Source organism: Lissotriton helveticus, chromosome 7 (assembly GCF_964261635.1).
Source record: "Lissotriton helveticus chromosome 7, aLisHel1.1, whole genome shotgun sequence".
Taxonomy (NCBI): Eukaryota; Metazoa; Chordata; class Amphibia; order Caudata; family Salamandridae; genus Lissotriton; species Lissotriton helveticus.
Window position 1 is genome coordinate 1,021,730,019 of NC_136068.1, and position 19,213 is coordinate 1,021,749,231.

General features: G+C 46.9%; 1 protein-coding gene across 2 annotated transcripts in view; it reads right to left on the bottom strand.

Annotated features, from left to right (window-relative positions):
• RNF145 (ring finger protein 145) overlaps window positions 1-18,539 on the bottom strand; it is a 353,477-nt gene extending 334,938 nt beyond the window's left edge. The window contains exon 1 of one of the 2 annotated variants that reach the window (XM_078653727.1): window positions 18,447-18,539. The gene's annotated coding sequence lies outside the window, so the exon portion shown is untranslated. Of the gene's footprint in view, window positions 1-17,660; window positions 17,680-18,446 lie in introns of those variants that run through there. The other variant, XM_078653728.1, reaches the window with a different exon arrangement.
• Window positions 18,540-19,213: the final 674 nt, after the last annotated feature.

Consider the following 19,213-nt stretch of genomic DNA (forward strand, 5'->3'; position numbering starts at 1 on the left):
CTAGGAACACTCTAGGGACTTCCCTCCGCCGCCTCCCTCGACAGCATGTACAGTGTATACGGACCCCATATATCCCGAGGCCTTGAAGCTTCTGGTAATTCCTCATAGTAACAGGTCAGTTGGTCACGACAATACGCCATGTCTCGCAACCATAGCGCGATAGCAGGTGCTCGCTTCCCTCCCCACGTTACAGCCACTCTGCGCTTGGCGACCTGCAATGCCAACACTATCAGACGTCGAGCTCCAACAGGTAATCCCGAAGCTATTCCCAACAAACACAACCGCAGTTCAGTAGGCACTTCTATGGAAGTCATCTCAGACAGTGCCTTCGTCACCGCAGTCCAGAATTCGTATACCTTAGCACAGCCCCACGCCAAGTGTACAAAGTCAGCATTTTCAGCACCACATCTCACACATCTGGAGTGATCCCGTAGTCCGTAGCTCATCAATTGTGCAGGGGTGTAATACCATTGCTGTAAATACTTATAGTGAATGAGGCGGTAATTCCCATTGGCCACAAACCCGCCCGTCCCCGAACAACATTCAGTCCATTCCTCATCAGTCAGCGGGTCCGGCAAGCAGGCGTCCCACCTTGCTTTCGCCAATACACTGCCCCCGCCCTCATCCTCCTGCGAAGTGCGATACAAGCGCAAGACCAATTTCACTCGGTCCGTTGTAGAGTACAGTAACTGTAGGGCACTTAACACTGGGGGTTCATCCGGGAAAGAGGGATATAAGTCCCGCAGCGCGTAGCCTAGCATAGATGAATGTGGCCATAGTAGGAGTAGTCGTGCGATCTAATAGATTCTGCAGTGAAATGAACGTAGCAGTGGGGAACACATGTCCCACGGTGTGTATACCAGCCCCTTGGAGAAGCTAAAGCGCTCCTACTTCACTGGAGACCGAGATCTCGGCATGATAAAACAATGGCATAGCCGGAGCATACAACGGTAGTTTATTGGATCGTTTGCCTAACTCCTGCCAAGCGCGGTGTGTACTGCGCACCGTGTCCACCTCCCCCCTCTCAAACACAGAGTACTGATTCACTATCATGGCCTTCAATGGTCGCGGAGTGACTGCACTAGCCTCGAGCGCGACATGCGGTGTATATGGCGGCGACGAAACCCAGTAGGAAGCAAAGTGAGCTTGCGCGCAAAGATAGTACAGTTTCATATCCGGTACGGCAAAACCCCCTAGTTCGTATGGCTTCGTCAGAACTTCCCACCTCACTCGCGCTTTCTTACCGGCCCAGGCTAGCGTGATAAGTAACGATCGCAGTTGTGCAAAAAAATGGGACGTCAGGGCAATGGGTATATTAACAAAATAGTACAGAAACTTAGGTAGTACCACCATTTTGATGAGAGATATCCTATCCGCAAATGATAGCGGCAGCCTAATCCATCTCTGCACTTGATCTTCCAATTTCGAGACCGCCACCCCGTAATTTGCCCTCAGGATTTCAGTACAGTCCCTGTGCACCCAGATTCCCAGATAGCGTACTGGTTCCGACGCCCATTCTAATGGAAATTCTAGTGTGAAAGGTATAGTGGCGTCAGTAAGGGGCAGCAAAATGGATTTAGTCCAATTTATAGATAAACCAGAAAAAAAACAAACCTGATGAATTCCCGCAGTACATTTTCCAGGTGTTGAGCAGGATCTCTGATATATAGCACCATGTCATCCGCGTACATGGATACTGCAAATGACCTAAGCGGAAACCTCAAAGCTGCGTCAGCATATCTTTGCCGCAAAATGCAGGCCAATGGCTCTAGCATAAGAGCAGGGGCGAAAGAGGGCACCCCTGCCGAGTTCCCCTTTGAATACAGAACGTCGCCGACACGTGTCCATTAATCCTCACCCGCGCCATCGGCCTCGTGTACAACAAAGTGATTAGAGACGTGAAAAAAACGGCACACCCATACGATGCAGTACTGCTAGCATGTATTTCCAAGCCACAGAGTCGAATGCCTTGGCTGCATCCAAAAGGACCGCCACTGCAGACATCTCCGGTTTGAGAAGGTGCAAAACCGCGAACAAGGCCCTCAGATTGTGAGCGGTAGAGCGGAGGGGAACAAAACCAGATTGGTCGGGCAGGACCATCACCGGTAGAATACGTCTCAGACGCGTCGCCAGCACTTTGGCTATGATCTTAACATCTGTGTTAATTAGAGACAATGGTCTATATGACTCGCACAGATTAGGTGGCTTGCCTGGCTTCGGTAGTGCCACCAGGAGTGCCTCTCTCATTGTGGCCGGTAGCTGTCCCTGTTCCAACGAGTCCTCCAAGACAGCCGCTAAGTGTGGCAACAACAGATCTGCGTATTCTTTATAAAATTCTGACGGTAAACCGTCTGTGCCGGCCGCTTTGCCATTAGGCAGAGCAGAAATCGCGTCCCGAAACTCCTCCTCCGTGATGTGGTGCATTAAAAATTCCTGCTGCCCCTTGGACAGCCACACCAGGGCGATATCGTCCAAGTACTGTGCCAATTCCGCCTCATCAGCCGTGTCCCTGAAACTATACATCTGCTCGTAGTACTGCGCAAAGCAATCGAGGATACCAGCAGCGCTAGTGACAGTGTCGCCCTCATGACTATTTCTTGAACCCCGCAGTGCCTCGCCCAGGGCTCCCTAATTCTATCAGCCAGCCCTCGTCCAACGCGTCCCCCTTCACCGTAGTACCGTGCATTAGTACGTTTGGATAAGAAGGTAATCTCCTGATCAGCTAGCTCGTTATAAGCAGTGGCCAGCCCACCTCTAGAAGCACTGGAGCGTGATCCGAGAGGGTCCTGGGTAGATGGTTGGCACGCCTGACCCACCCACTTACATCACGGGTAACTAGCCAATAATCCAGTCGCGACCAAGTGTCATGGGCAGATGTGTAGCAAGTGCCCTCCTTCACGCCCGGATGTCCCAGTCGCCACACATCCACTAATCCAAGGTTACACATACCATCACGCACCGCATCAGTTGCTCTTTTATGCACGGTTGGCCTCTCATCCTTTTTATCCAGCGTCTTGTCCAACGTCACATTCCAATCTCCTCCACACACAACAGCGTGTCAATCATAACGTGTAACGGTGACCCTGCGCACATTCAACCCAACCAACATAGGAGCCAGATTGACTCACACCTATTCTAATTCCAGTGGGTATGCGTCACAAAGCACCACAAGCAAATACAGTAATAGGGTAACCAAACGCCAAATCACATCAAGCAGTATACTTAAAGCCACCGCAGTGCATTCATCCAGTCCGGTCACTGCCTGTAACAGCGATCATGGAAGACTCGAACATCAGTGTCAAGAACAGGAAATCAGTGGACAGTGACACCACAGCACAACAGGTTAAGGCCAATGTCCGTGCCATCCAGAGGCACCCGTTCACTCAGCTTCGTCTAGAGCCTCTGCCTCCTCGTTCCGCGCCGCAGTCGCGTCTCTTCCTTTTCTTCTGCTTCTTCGCATAATCCATAGCCGCCTTTGATGAGGTGAAGATTTTGTTATCCGACGGTGGTCCAATCCGGAGTCTGACGGGATATAGCATTGCATACGGAACGTCCTCGGCCCTAAGAAGTTGTTTCACTGCCTGGAATTCTTTTCTCGCCCTTTGCACCGCCACTGTAAAGTCGGGGTAGAACTCCAGTTTACTGCCTTGCCAGTCAATGGTGCCCTTTTCTCGTGCCAGTCGAAGAATCACGTCCCTGTCCTTATAATTCAATAAGCGGGCAATAACAGGACGCGGCGGTGCCCCGGACACCGGTCTCTTAGCAAGAGAGCGGTGCGCCCGTTCCACTATGAACACACGAGACAGTTGTTCCGCCCCAAAAAATCAGTGATCAGCCGCTCCATGAAGTCTTCCATGCGACCAACATTCGTGGATTCAGGCAGGCCCGTGACGCGAATGTTGTTGCGTCTGGACCTCCCTTCCAACTCCTCGTTCTTGGCCTGTATGACCGCCAGGACGCGCTCCATGTTAAACACTTTCGTAGTCACTGTGGTCAAACCGTCCTCCGTGGCCGATACCCTCTGCTCCACCTCTCCCATCCGCTCATTTTGCCTATCAAATTGGGTGGCCATGTGGTCCAATCTGTGATTGACCGCCTCCATGGTGCCTTCAATGGATTGCAATGTCTTCTGCATAGCGACAAGGACTCCCTCCAAATTCGGCGTACCGCCCGTTGCACCAGCAGACTCGGAGACCGGCGGTTCCTGCGTGGTAGACATAGTGGCCTTTTTTGCCTCAAATACCAACTTAGGCTGATTTCGTTCAGTCCTACCCATGTCGCAACCCACGCAGCGGGACCTCTGCAGGGTCAGTACAGTAGGCTATTGTCCAGAGAAGAAGGCGCACTTAGGAGCACTTCCGTCGCTACACCCGCTGAGGAACGCCAACAGCGCAGGGCCAGTCCTCTCCCCTATAGTGCCAAGCAAGTATCACCAGGCAGCTGCGTTCAGGTCCTCTGGCCTCACGTAGTCTCACAACGTGCACAATTCACGCTAATCCTCAATAACGTTCCACTCAGTTGCAGCTCAGTCCATCATGGCCGCGCCTATGCAGGAGGAAGCAGTACAGACACTACAGCCCCTCGGCTCGCAATAAGCAGTGCAGCAGTCGAGTAGCAAATATGTCCCCACCGAGAACGCTCTCCGATGAGTAGCAGTGGAGCAGGGACTGTCAGGGCACTTCTCAACCCAGCGCTTCCCTCGTCAGCTTTCCCGGACCCGCCCCGCCCCCACCAGCCACAGTTTGCGCGGCGCGTCCAAGTGCGGCCCAGCGCCACCTCCGCAGCCCCAGGCTATCCCAGGCCGTCACCCCACTCACCACAGCCAGCAGAAGTCGGACAAGGCCCCGCTGCCTCGCGCACTCCACCGCCGGTCAGCCGCTCCCCTCCGGCAGTCCAAGATGCGAAGTATCGTCCGATCACCAAGCCGCCACCGCAGCCGCCGTCTCCGGCGCCCAGCCCTTCCGCAGCCTCCGGGAACAGCCTCCGCTCTCGAGCACCACAATGGCGGTTCGCCAGCCGGCAGCTCACTCATCACCTGCAATGTCAGGGGAGCTCCGATCAGCCAGATCACCGGCGCCGATCAGGCTCGTCGCAGTTCTCCACTGCTGGCCACAACGCCTGGCACTTCACCGCGGCAGATTAAACAGGATAGATGAAGGATATTGATCCGATCTGGCGGAGCCTCACGGACGTGCGGCCATCTTGCCTGGCGCCCTCTAGCGCCCCGGCAATTACATAGTTAGCGAATTTAGGGGGTTTGATGGAATTTGCTAGGGCTTTTCCAGGGCGGTCGCCCTCCCCATAAACACGTGCTTCATGTGGTTTGCAGCGAAATCTACACTCGGTCTGCAACGGTCTCGTATTCAGTGAGTTTTTCCCCTTTTGTGGGCCATGGTCGCTGCATTATCCGCTTCCTGGCTGAGCGCGCGCTCTAATGTCTGTAGCTCGGTTTCCTCCCTGAGTGTCTTGGATGGCAATTACATAGTTAGCGAATTTAGGGGGTTTGATGGAATTTGCTAGGGCTTTTCCAGGGCGGTCGCCCTCCCCATAAACACGTGCTTCATGTGGTTTGCAGCGAAATCTACACTCTGTCTGCAACGGTCTCGCATTCAGTGAGTTTTTCACTTTTGTGGGCCATGGTCGCTGCATTAGCCGCTTCTCGGCTGAGCGCGCGCTATAATGTGTGTAGCTCGGTTTCCAACTTGCGAAGGTCCGCCCTTAGGTATTTAAGTATTCCCCCGCCTTTGGCTATGCACCACCCACGCATAGTGACTTTAAAAGCCTCCCACACTATTGTGACACTTTCTACAGATGTACGGTTACGGTCGAAAAAATCTTGGATATCCTGCTCTAGTTCAGCCTTGAAAGCCGTATCAGTGAGGTGGGAGGGATTGAGGCGCCAGCTTACAGATGGGGAACTATCCAACGGGATCTGCAATTCTACCAGTACTGGGGAGTGGTCGGAAAAGGTACGGGGCAGATGGGTTGCCTGTTGTATCCAATGCGTCATCCCTGTGGACGTAAACACGTCATCTAGTCTAGCCCAGGTGGCGTGAACTGCTGAGTAGTGTGTACCTTCTTTAAGTCCTGGGTGCATATGTCTCCACGTATCAATCAAGCTGTTCGCATCTGTTATGTCTCGCAGTGTGCGTTGCATGGCATTGTAAGAGACAGGCAGCGAGCGGGACTGGTCTACTTGCGGCTGTATGGCAGTATTGAAGTCACTCCCCAGGAGAACGTGGGTAATGCCTAGTGCTTGTATTTTACCCCATATCAAGAGCAGTGGATTGGGCGTGTCAGGGTTAGGGCCATAGTAGCTGGCCAACAGGATGTCATGTGTGTGCAGTTGCCCCCATAGTAAGTAGAATCTACCCTCCGCGTCGGCTTCCATGCCTTTGGGCGTGAAGGCCTCTCCGCGTTTGACTAGGATGGAAACCCCCCTAGAATAAGTGGAGTACGATGAAAAGTTACGTCACGTGGCCCATCGGGCTGCAAAGGGGGGGTTGTCATTGGGCGCTAAGTGTGTCTCTTGTAAGAGGGCTATTACTATGTTGTGTCTAAGTACCCCAGGATTTGCCTGCGTTTTCTAGGGTCATTGAGGCCTCGAACATTCCACGATGCCACTTTAAGAGTTCGGGGTTTGAGTGTCTCACCTATCGGTCCCCCGGTGGTACATACTGAACAGCGTGTGATGCAAAAGAGCTGCCCCACCCTCAGCACTAAGAAAAGCGTTGCATATTGTGTTGGTAACCCACCCACTCCGGCGTCCCCAACTTGCCGGGTACAGAAATCCCACCCTCTGAACTAAAACGTAGTACACTTATCAAGATCTCCCCCATGTGCCAGGGGGGGTCAGGGGTTTGCCCTATGAGGGGGGGGAAGTGTCACTAGGGGCGCTCGACTAGCCCATTCACCTCCATTCTTACACCCACTGGTCCGCCAGCTGCTAGGCCGGGCAGGCAGTCGTGGGACGGAGGTGGGTCGGCGAGCATATCTACAATTCGCATATTCAAGAAAAAAAAGGGGATATGTTAAATTATCATATACATCACCAAAGCAGTGCGCTCAGTCTCATCATGAGGAATCAATGTGACTCTCTCTTTGGGCATCCATTTGCCATAAGTATCAGTCCTGGTGTGATAGTGGAGAGCTGGATCTAGAGCGGTTGCGGGAATCAGTCTCTTGTGAGGATGCCTTTTTTAGACGTTTGATGTAATCTTCTGCCTGTTGCGGGGTGGTGAAGAAATACGGTTTCCCTCAATGTGTGATTTTGAGCTTCGCGGGGTAGAGCATGGCGTAGGGGATCTCTTGTGTTTGTAGCTTCTTCTTTACACCTGCGAACTTTCGTCGGGCCTCCTGCACAGCTGGGGTGAAGTCGGGGAAAAAAGCCAGAGGTGTGTTCTCATATGGTATTTGCTGTTTTTCTCGGGTCCGGGGGAGGACCGCATCTCTGTCGCGGTAATTGAGTAGGCGGGGAATAATAGGCCTCGGCGGTGCACCAGGAGGGGGGCGGGCAAGTGACCGATGCGCCCTCTCCACGGTGAGGTGAGGAGAAAAAGAGTCTCTGCCGAAAAGGTCTATTAGCAATTTCTCTATAAAGTCCTCCATACGGCCCGTGTTGGTGGTCTCCGCAAGGCCCTTGATGCGTATATTGTTTCTGCGGGACCGAGCCTCCAAATCTTCGTTTTTGTCGGCTATTATTTTAAGTAACTTGTCCATTTGTGAGACATGGCGGTCCCGCGACGTCGAGACCATCTTCCAAGTCCAATATTCGGCTCTCCGCTTCTTTCAGGCAGGTGTCATGCTGACCCAGTTTGGCCACCACTGTGTCCATTCTCATGTTTAGAGTGTCTATTTTAGAATCAATGGAGGTTAGACTGTGTTTCATCCCGAGCAGGATCTCCCGCCAGTCTTCCTCAGGTGGGGCGTCATTTTGTTGCGCAGCAGTGTCTGGCGGTGGAGGCGCTGGGGTTTTGAGAGTCTCAAAAGGGATTTTGGATTGTCTAGTGTCCGTGCGCCCCATTTTGTTGCGGCCCTGGTGTGAGGTGGAGTCGAAGTTGCAATGCGTAATGGGCAGGAGCGTAGCTTATAGAGTGTGGCGATATCCCTTCTGGTCCCTCAACTCCAAACCGACTGAAGCAGTCCCACGGGTTGTTTTGTGCGCCAATCAATGTAGTAGGCTTGTCGGGGCTCAGTGGAGAAAACAGCCAGAACGGTGCGGACTAGGGTGTGTCTAACCGCCGCCCAGGAACGCAAGTTAGTGATGTGTGGTGCCGGCCTTCGTTTGGGCTACAGGGCAGAGTCCTTCTTAAAAAACTGATATGACCGGGACCAGGCCGTCGCCAATTGCACCCTAATGGGATGAAAGGGTGGTCCAGAAGATCTGCAGGTGGTGCTGCCTGCGTCGTGTTTGGGCCTGATAAATGCTGTAGCTATTCCTGGGTGTGCATCAGCAGTTTGACCTGTATATCGACAGCCTAGTATTCCGTTCCACGGCGCCCTCCAGCCCGCCCGCACACTGCCATTGGTTCAGTAGGCCCCCTCAAAATGGCGGCGTCTATGGCTGCTCCGCGACCTCCCCCGCTCCGCCGGCTCTGTCTCCGTATCTCCTGCACTATGGTAGCACCAGCCCTCCGTCCGGCGCAGCTCGCTGGTCCTCCGCGCTGTCTCTTCCGGGGGGGGGGGGGGGGGGGGGGGGCGCTTACTCGTGAGCAGCACCAGGGGCCAGCACCAATGTTTCCGCGGGAGAAAAAAAGGGGTAGTAAGTAGTCCGGAGCACATCAGGTGTATGCGGCAGGGGCGGTCACTGCTAGCACGACGTGTCCCCAGGGGCTCACCAGTTGTCGCGGAGCTCACCTGCTTGTTCCGCTTGTCCCGCTGCCGGAGCTCTTGTCCGCCATGTTGTATTGGGCCAGCAAGCCTCTGTCTCACGTGAGAGCGCCAGCCGGGCGCGGGGTCCGCGAGCTCAGGGCGAAGGGTCGCGGCCGACTACTAGTGCCGCCGTTTCGCTCACCAATCGCAGTGGCGCCACATGTGGGGCATCGGCAGATGTCACGGCTCGTTCAGCTTCTATCGGTGATGTTTTCTTCTTGAAAATATGCAGCAGGATGGGGCTTATGTATATTTGTTTGCTCGGCGGGGCTGGAGCCTCACTCAAGTGCGCCCATCTTCGTCCAGCGCCACCTATCGCCCCCGAATTGTTCAAAATTAGACAGGGCTGTTACCATACCCTGGCTTGGTTATATTAAAGATATGGCTAATGAAATTGGTCACCCTGAATTTTTTGAGGCATCTGAGAGTATGGTATCTACTTCAAGAAAGACTTTAAAAATAGAATGTCCGATCCACATAGAAAATAAGAGATGGCTCAAAGAAAGAGTAATAATAACTGTCATGGACAACCAAATGATGTTAATATGCCAGGCACACAACCTTATCTGGCTCAAGTACAGGGAAGCTTCTATCGCATGCTTTTAAGTCGTTTTCGTTTTGGGACCTTCCATAGATTGATTACCTTTCCAGGAGTTAATGATTGGTCGAGAAATCTTCTCTGTTTTCCATGTGATGACATCTCAAACCAATCTACTATGCATACCATCTTATTTTGTAAATGTTATACATTACGCGGGAAAAGGTTCTTAATACCAATACAGAAAAGTATGGGTTGAAGACAATGTAGAATAGCTTACTTGAAGTTACAATCTCTGGAAAATGAAATGATTATGAGGGGTATCGCCTTATTTTAAAAAAGTGTCATTAGGTTCAGGAATACAATGTAAAGATAAAAACAATGTAACCCTTATCTGTTTCTTATGTATACATTGAGTTTATGTGGTAACATAATTGTGTATTTTAATTGTGCTTTTATGATTATCTTTTTTCAAAAATTGAATAAAGCTAATTTTGAATTACTAAATATATATCACTTGCAATTCTGATAATACAGTTTTCTGCTAGACATACCCATTAAACAAATTTTAACCAGCAAAAAGAAAGGTGTTGGAACATAGGAAAGATCAAAAACAGTCTTAATGAGGGCAGATCTCAGGGTGTGGATCGCCGTTTTTGGTAAATGATTCAAGTTTAAGGATTGCAATGGATATGCCCGTTGGCTGCAGAGCTCTGGGTTTAGAATGCCACCTTCTCTTCTAACTATGCCACCACCTCCCCGCCCAAAAATGTGTTTTATTTTTAAAGAGGATCACCCAGCTTGCAAACTAAAAATCAGGCAATAAGATTTATTTGTCATACTTTGCTCCCAAGTAACCAGGTCATCCCAGAGTTCTATTGAGGTACTCACAAACCTTGAAGCCTTTTTTTTTCCAGCCACAACGGACATGTGTCTTTAACAAATACGAGTTTAACACATTTTAATAGCCCTAACCTACAAAATGCACCTTTAGACAACTGGCTCCAGGCTAGATTAAATACTTGATCGAGACTGTACTTGGACCTCAGTTTTATTCTCAGGAGCATTTACTGTAATTTGGTGTACTCCTAAGTTTAACATATGTACCTCGTCCTAAACTTTTGCATGGTCTTAGTGTTCCAGTTCTGAACGATAGATATATCGCTCAGAACTTTAATGCCATGACAGCAGCACTCAAAGAATAATCTTCTAGAAATAGATTTTGAAGGTAGACAGCCTTACAAAAGTTCAAAATCCATCTGCCAAGTACCCATGCAGAAAGCTTTCCTATGTGTGCTCAAGATCAAATAATGTTATATAATATACTCGGAAGCTTTATAACAGGAAAGAATTGGCTTTTTTATGCACTCAATTATAAGAAGATCATCATGGATATGTTCCCACTTGGAAATGGTGGTGGAAGAGTAAGATTTTGTGTCCTCTCAAGAAAGTATTCAAAGAAACAATTGTCTCGTTAGAGGGGGAATAGAGTTTAAGACTCTTGGACTGCTAACTGAAAATGTTTGAGAGTTCTCGCTTTTAGTGGCAGCTGGTGATCTCTGAAAGTGGTGAGGGGCAATACTTGACCCGAATTCTAGGAAGTCAGCAAAGTGAATCTCGCCTCTTCTAGAAGGTTTAGAATGGGGTATTTACCCTTAGGATTTTTTTTTTTTAATGAGTCAACTACTGCATTTTAAAAACACAATTTACACATACACTTGCTTATGAACCAGTAATGGGCAAAAGAACGATGGATTTAACCCAGATCTTTTGACTGGGGGATAATGTTTGCATTGCCAGCATTCCATCCATCATTTGTTTGCTGTAACATTATTTTACTATCCTGCTTTACCAATGAAGCCCAAAGTTTACCAATAGTGGAACCCCAGGGCTCGAAAATTCCACTCAACCGCTCGCATAGTCGAGCTAAATTTAACAAGGCCGAGCTGTTTTTAGGTCCTACTCGCCCTTTCTGTCGAGTAGGAAAACAAAACAACTTTTGTCCTGGGTCTATGAAAACGGAGCAAATGTGACAAGATAATAAGATTTAAAGGCATTTTTATTGCTCACAAAGTTAATGAGCAATAAAGATGCCTTTAAATCTTGTTATCTTGTCACATTTGCTCCGCTTTCAGAGACAGAGGTCAAGTAGGTTGCAGTTAGGTCAAGGACATTTTTTAAGGTACTAGTCCTGCAGGACTAGTACCATTTTTGGGATTTTTCGAGCCCTGAACCCATTTTTTTTCTCTAAAATTTGCTAATTTAAATCTGCCTCAACGTTAAAAATGACCTCCAAGGGCCCACTGCCAGTATTTTGCATGTATGCCATGCATAAACAAAGAGTGCACCCTTGTGATAAGAATCATGTTTAACATATCAGTATCAGACTTTTGCCTTTGGTCATATTGTTTGATATGGGTATCCCATATGCCAAAATTATCTCTGGTATGTGAGGTCTAGCCTGTTCTCATGCCCTACCCACAACTATGCTGAGTTACTCTCCTTGAGGTCAATTACCTCCAACGTGCCAGCACCAGTATATTGTCCAAGGTGCCATAAATAACTATGAACGGCCTCTGGCATGCCAGGGCCTACATTTTGCCATGGGATTCCCATTAGGCTGAGAATTACATCCAGTATGCCAGAGCCTGAATTTTGCCACAGGTGACCACCCTTATACCACAAATTGCGTCCCAAATGCCAATGCCACATAATAATAAAATGATTATTGTCTTGATTAATGAAAAATATCAACAATACAATGGTGATCCAAATCATAAATACAAACAGTATCAAAAAGCACTTCCAAAACTTGTAGGTGCATGCATTAAAAGTCAGAAGACAAAGCAAGTGTTTAGTATAAATAGGATTGTGAGCCTACGATGGACTAAAAAAAGAATACATTTGTCCATAAGAAAGGGATACATATAGAAGGGATACAGATTACAAGCAGTTTGCCATGGGTGCCCCATAAGCTAAGAGATACCTAAAGTAAACCATGGCTTGCAGCAGAAACACAAGCATACCACACGCTCACCCACACTCATATTCCCTCAGTCACTCTTACTCATGCTCACTAACTTGTGCTAATTTTTCCTTCCTCATTCTAACTCACTCACACGCCCTTATTCGCACTCCCCCCACCACCCCTCTCTCTCTCACTCCAAAATACTCCACTACAGGCCCCATAGACACCCCCTCGCCCTTATATTCCATGATGGATTTTTTTTTAAAGCATCTGGTGTTCCTTAAAAAAACTTGTGCAGCTTTAAGAAAGAAAATGGCTTACATTTTGGAAAACTTCAGGTGGGAACAGGCAATGGTCCTAAGAGAACCCACTCACCTCCGTTGTGAATCAGTTATCACCACCATTGAGGAGTAAATATCTCTTCAAAGGTTTGCGACAGAACAATAGACACAAACCATTAATGTTTTCAATATTGATTCGTAATTTCTATGGAACGCCAGTTCCAAATTTGACATTCAGTGTGGGTCACAGAGCTCACTTTAAAGTTGGGAACATTTTTCTCACTCTTAAAAATCGGTTTTTGTACAAGACAAAGCCCTTCAGAGGAGAATGTGAAATATTTGAACAACTATTTTTCTGATGCACCTGGTACAACAAATCTCCTACACGAATAAGGATTGAATACAGAATATTTATAACACTCAATAAGCCCTAAAGTTCTTGCTGAATGAAGCACATTGGCTACAGGTTTTACCATAAATGAAGTATTAATGAAGTCAAAGGCAAAAATAGCAATGGACTATTTTGTACTTTTGCTTTTTTTCAACCGTCAGGTTGAACTGTGTTTTTTATACGAGTAAATTGGAATCACCTACTTGCATATTTGAGCGCCTAAGTAGAGTACTGAGTTAATTTGTAAAATCTGTCCTTAAGAGCAGACCTGGCAAAGTCATCATCAAATAATCCTCCAAATAAAGATTGATACAATACCAAAATTGACTGTTGAACGCCAAGGGGTTTGACCCTAGGCGAACCAGAAGCATGCTAACTGTACACTGGAAATCGGATTATGAATGAACGAATATTTATGACCTCATCATATACCAACACAACAACGAGTGATAGTGCTATTTAGTCAAAAATCCTGAAACACTAGCAATGGGCTAAACCTTTGCGCTAAATATATTAGGATATGAGGGAATTAAAATGGGAAGTGCAAAAGGTTTGTGTGGGTTAGCACAAGGGTACGCTCAATTTAACAGATGCAAATCAATCAAGTGGCGCTAATATCAAGGCTGGAAATTTAGCACCCACAGACTATGGAAATATTTATTTGGTGGTAACTTTCGGGTAGTGAGGTGGGTGGGATGGCCACAAAATAATGGTGTAGAGTAGGACAATTCAGGAGCTTGGAGTGGAAAAATCCGAATAAAACAGAGCAGGTTTTAGAGTTGGCCTAGTTTACTGAGGTGGATGTACTGACTACATAAAGTGAGGTCAGTAGAGAATGGAGAGGAGAGGCAAAATTTCAACCAAAGAAGTACATATGCTGATGCATAAATTTCAACCAAAGAAGGACATATGCTGATGCTATGAAGAAGAAGAAAAAAGCAACGGGAAGGGCTTTTGTTTTTTTTAAATTGCTATTCTCGTCTCGCTGAACAGGGGACAAAGGTGGAGGGCCAGAGTCGCCTCCAGCTTGTCAATGTCACAGGTACCACTAGCTTGTGGCCATACAGGGTTGTAGCCTTTTTTTAAACCCTTAAAACCAGGAGTTTCTTTTCTCCTCGTAAGACATGGGCCACAATGAGGGAAAGATGGGGGTGTGGAGTTTGGATTTGTGTCCATTTTATTAGCAGAAAAAAATTAGGGAGAGACTATGCAAATAAAAGGTACCTCACAAAGGGTGCCAAAATACTTTTGAAAAGCCCTGCATTGAGAATTCCTGTTTTGTTCAACTGATATCCATTTACAATCATGAGAGAACTGGATTACCATGCTGAAATACATCTTGGGAAACAAAACTGTGATGGAGAATATGTTCTACTCTATGCATGTTCATAGCTGCACAGCATTATATTTCTGTGTTATTTAATGGCAATTTAAAACAATATAATATTACATTAATATAACTCGCTATCTCAATGCGAGTGACGAGCTGCCAGTGTGTCGGTTAAGTTTTGTTTACGAAAAGAGAAAAAATCAATTTCAAAATACTTAAGGAAAAGCAAACATCTTGTGGTGTCTCAAAACTTTAAATTGAATTAAATGTTTTCAATCTTTATAAATGCCTTGCTTTCTTTTTCACAAACTTTTCACTTAGGAAACAGAAAGAATTTAAAAATAAGAAATGTAACGCTTCCCAATGCCTAATTACCTTTCCACAGTCATGTGGTCCTCCTGTTGCAACCCAAGGAAGAGGTTTATAGGCATCCTGGAGAAGCATCAAGCTAAATAAACCTTCTGACTCAGATGCCAGCTAAGTGAGTGCAACAGATGGCCCTTACCCCAGTGCAGAAAAAGCCTGTGTGTGACAAACTTTGACCTTTCATGCAATAGGTGGAACAGAAGGTAAAGAAAAAACCCTCTTTCAAAATCTGCTATTCAAAAGCCAATAACAATATCACTGCTGCTCTGATTTTACATACAAGTTGGGAGTTGAACAACACAGCACAAGGAGGAGAAGCAGCCCCTGACAGAGCTAGTAAAACACATTCATTTGCGTGGAGTGCTGAATGAAAACGAAAAACACAGATCCCTAAAGGAAGCTGTGGAAGGATACAAGTAATCCAATCAAGGGGTTCACAAATAGGCTAAGCTTCAGGGGAGCAACAAACACAGGAAGAGGAAGGCAAGCAATCAAATAATAAGCAAACAAATGAGAGTTACAATAATGCCAACCAATGGTAAGCAATGGATAGGCTTTAACTCTTATTTAAGTTCACAATAAGTCTTTCACAACCCGACAGCTCACACGGTTTGTTAGACTCGCCCTAAAGATGTGACTCATAACAGTACACAGACAAGGAACAAGTGGACCCTTATAGTCAGAAGGGACCAGGGGTAGTAGTAAGTTATTAGAGACAGCGGTCCCCTTCAAGAAAAATACATACAGATAGCCACAATACTACAATCAGGATTGGGTCTACTCGTGTCCAAATGGATGATATTTAGAAATTATTTACAAAAATTAAAGCTTAACATTACATGAACATTGAGTGAGCAGGATGTGACGGGGTTTTAGGAAATCAACAATTTCTTTACCACAGGCATATGACTTAAAAATGGCTTTTAATGAAAATACAAAATAACAATAGTCACAATACCAAAAGCATCTTATACTCCGCATAAATCTCAAGAAGGTTAAAGTTTAAGACGTGGTTGTCGACGGCGTTTCAATCCCCAACAACGGTTATGGGATCATCATCAGGACTAGGCAATCAAATAAATGCCTGGGAATTTGCCGATGAGGCAAGTGGTGAAGCTGTAGGTGCATTGGAGGGTACTGTGTCCCAACCAAGGCAGGTGGTGAATCACACTCTAAAGGTTATCTGATGAACTGCCATGAGGAGGAATAGGGCTGCCAGCACGAGCGTGATGAGGGTCCAGTTGGCCGGGAGGGGGTGGTGGGCGAGAACGAGGTATTGGTTCCTACAGGATCAGTGAATCGGGAGAATTGTTGGGTCCGCAGGATAGCAAGCTGATGATCGGGAGAGGCGAGGTGAAAATGAGGGGCCGAAGCACTACCGAGCCTAAAAAAGGGCTGCGTTGCAGGACAGAGAGAAGCGTGCAGAATGCCTGCGCCATTCGAAGCGGCGATCAATGAGCGGGATAGTAAAGGAGGCCAGGCAATGCTGGAACACCGGTGATTCAGCGATCGCATCTTTGAATTTTTTACTTAACCACTTGTTCCAATTGTAATTGTGATTCTTTGGGAAAGTGTGTGAAAGAGGTACAAAGTTGCCATAATATTAACATGGTCAAAGTAAAAGAAAATGAACTCCTTATAGGTAGCTGGGTGCGTAGTGTGTTTGTATGTGAGGTAAGGTGAAGTGAAGGCGATACCAGGAAGCAACATATGCAGAAGAGAGAGAAAACAGGGTGCTGAAGAGGAATGAGGTGAGGAGTGAAATATGCAGATAGAGGATTTAAAAAACAAGTGGGGATAAAAAAAAGGCGTAAGTATCTGCGAAAGGGACTGCAGAAGAAAGTCGTTAAGGAGAGAACAGGAGCGATTGAACCATTCCAAAGACATCCATCCTTCAACAGACCTCAGTGATGTTCATAAGTTTATAGTCTCATATTTTTAGAATTGAAACATTTTAATTTCCAACTATGCAAAACAACCATTGATGCAACTTATTTCTCTGACACTTCTAAAAAAGGGCCCTTACAAAGCCAATAGGTCTTGTTTGTTCAAAGCACATGCTTGGTTATCAAGTATTTTTATTTTATTTGAGAGTTTTATAGAGCGCAAATCACACCTGTGAGGGGATCAGAACACTTTACAGGATTGACAGATGGTACAAACAGTCTTAGGACAGGTGTAAACAATTGGGATGGGAACAAGTATATGCATTATACAAGGAACAAATAATAGGCAGTAACATGTCCTGGATACAGGTGGGATGAAAACAGGTAGATACTTTATATGAGAGAGCAGCTGTCTCAATTCCCGGGCGGGATGCCCAGAAATGCCAGGTAGGTAACATCCGGAAGAGCCATGGGTAATGCCGAACAGAAGGAGAAACAAAATCGCTGAAGTGACACTAACATGTCTTAAGCAATAACAGAAAGCTCACGGAGAGGCACCAAAACAAGTCAGGTGGCACAGAGTTGCAGCACTGCACTTTAGCTTGCGTTTTAAAAAGCGCAGCTGGAATAATGTGATTTTGCTGCAGCTACTTTTTTTGCAAAATTAAGGATGAGCTGCAAAATTCACCATCTGCTGCAAAATCTGCAGATGTTAACAAAAAATTGTTTCCAGCTCAAACGGTACTAGAAATGTGGCTATATGTGTTCCCACGTGTTGAAAGACACTTGGCAAAGGTCTTTCAGTGGCTTATTTATGTATTTGGCTGTTTAACTGGTAGTAATGAGGTGGAATGTTTGTCCACACAGAATTAGTATGTGTAAAAATGACAAAATAATGAAGTAATGCTATCAATTTTTTTAAAGTGATTCTAATTGCAGTGAGGATACGCCTCTTGGAAATTATTCCCAGTTACATTTATTAGGCACCGTTCCTTCTAGAGATTTCATCCTCATCATTTTTAAACCTACTTGAACCCGGGGTTCCTGTGCCTACAAAGGCGGTGAAGGTTCTTTCGACGAGATGTTTTTTAGCAGGAGTTCGTGTCCTCGCAGTCAAGCGCCCGGGAGAGACTGGCTATGGCCTTCGGCGATTGATTTACAGGCACCACTGACGGCCCGTGTGTGGCGAGGGGGTTCGTTTGGTTCGAAAGAAGGGTATATTATATAACATGGAAAAGCAGGACATGTTACATAGGGTGGGATTTGAAGGTTCGGCAGCCGGTGACGGAAAGGATATGTTTAAAACTAGAAGGGGGAGGGGTACAGCTACCCAGTCCGGTTGGGCACTCTTAAAGAATGTGTGTAATGAGGGTGGGCTTATCGCAGCCAGTCTCAGAGGGGTGTGATGAGGACTGCACCCAACCTATGCAAGCAATTCGCTGAAGTTAGAAACAGCCACGAGGGGGTGGGGCGGCTGTACACTCTGCCATACGGGGGATGGCGCAGACAGCAAAAGGGAAGATCACTCTCACTGCGATTAGAAGCGACCGCACACAGTCACCTTTCATTGTTTCAAATGCACCTTCATGTCCCTTCTTCTGGCCCTTTCCCAGCGTAAGATACCCTTTGCCGCCCCTCCCTCCTTGCACATACCTCAGCTCACCGGATATACATCACTTCTCCCCTTCTCTACAGGTTCACTTTAATGCACGCTACCCAGGCTGGGCCCCCATACGCTCACAACCACCACCCACTTTTTTCTACACACTAACACGTTAATTTCCGCCCCCCCAAATCCCTGGGAGTCAGACTCACAACAATCCGCTTGGGCCTCCGAGTCGCGCATGCGTACACCCTGATACACCAAACAGGCAATGACGCGTAGCTTAGACATAGACAATGGACGAAACAAAATGTGACAGCTCCCATCTGAGAGCTCCAGTTAACAGCAAGAGCGCTAACTTTGCAAGCAGCAGCATGCTCGCACTGTCGGCCATGTTGTTTGGCAGAATATGTTCAGGATTCTTCACGTCTTATCAAGTGATCTATTTCAGACGCGTCTTGTTTCCTTCCACAAGATGTAAACATTTCAACATGACCTCTAATCGGTTTTATCGTATTTTTAAAGAAATGCCAGGACGTTTTGATTTGCACAGCCGTGGTTCTCTTACAAACACACATCATAAAATAAGGTTAAGTTACATGGTGCAAACTCAGTATCCACTGCCTAGTTTATTATTATTAATATGTATATGCCAAGAGAGATTTAGAGAAAGTAATGGGGGAGTTAACCTTATCCAAATTTTTGGTTTTATGTAGCGCAGCCTAGACACAGTGAAGGATAACAGAGTACTTTACAAAAGGACGGGTAACGCCGTTGTAAAAGAAGATGAGAACCAGCAGTCGAAACACGTTACAAACAAGCATTGGCATAGCCGATAGGTCTCGCTTTTGGGACCTTCTAAGTATTTAGTTATGCAGCACAATATTCTTGGTGCAACAACAACTGTTGCATTGCTAAACACTTCCCCAGAGTGCGAAAATTCCTAGGCAGTCAGACTGCCTAGGAATTTTCGCACTCA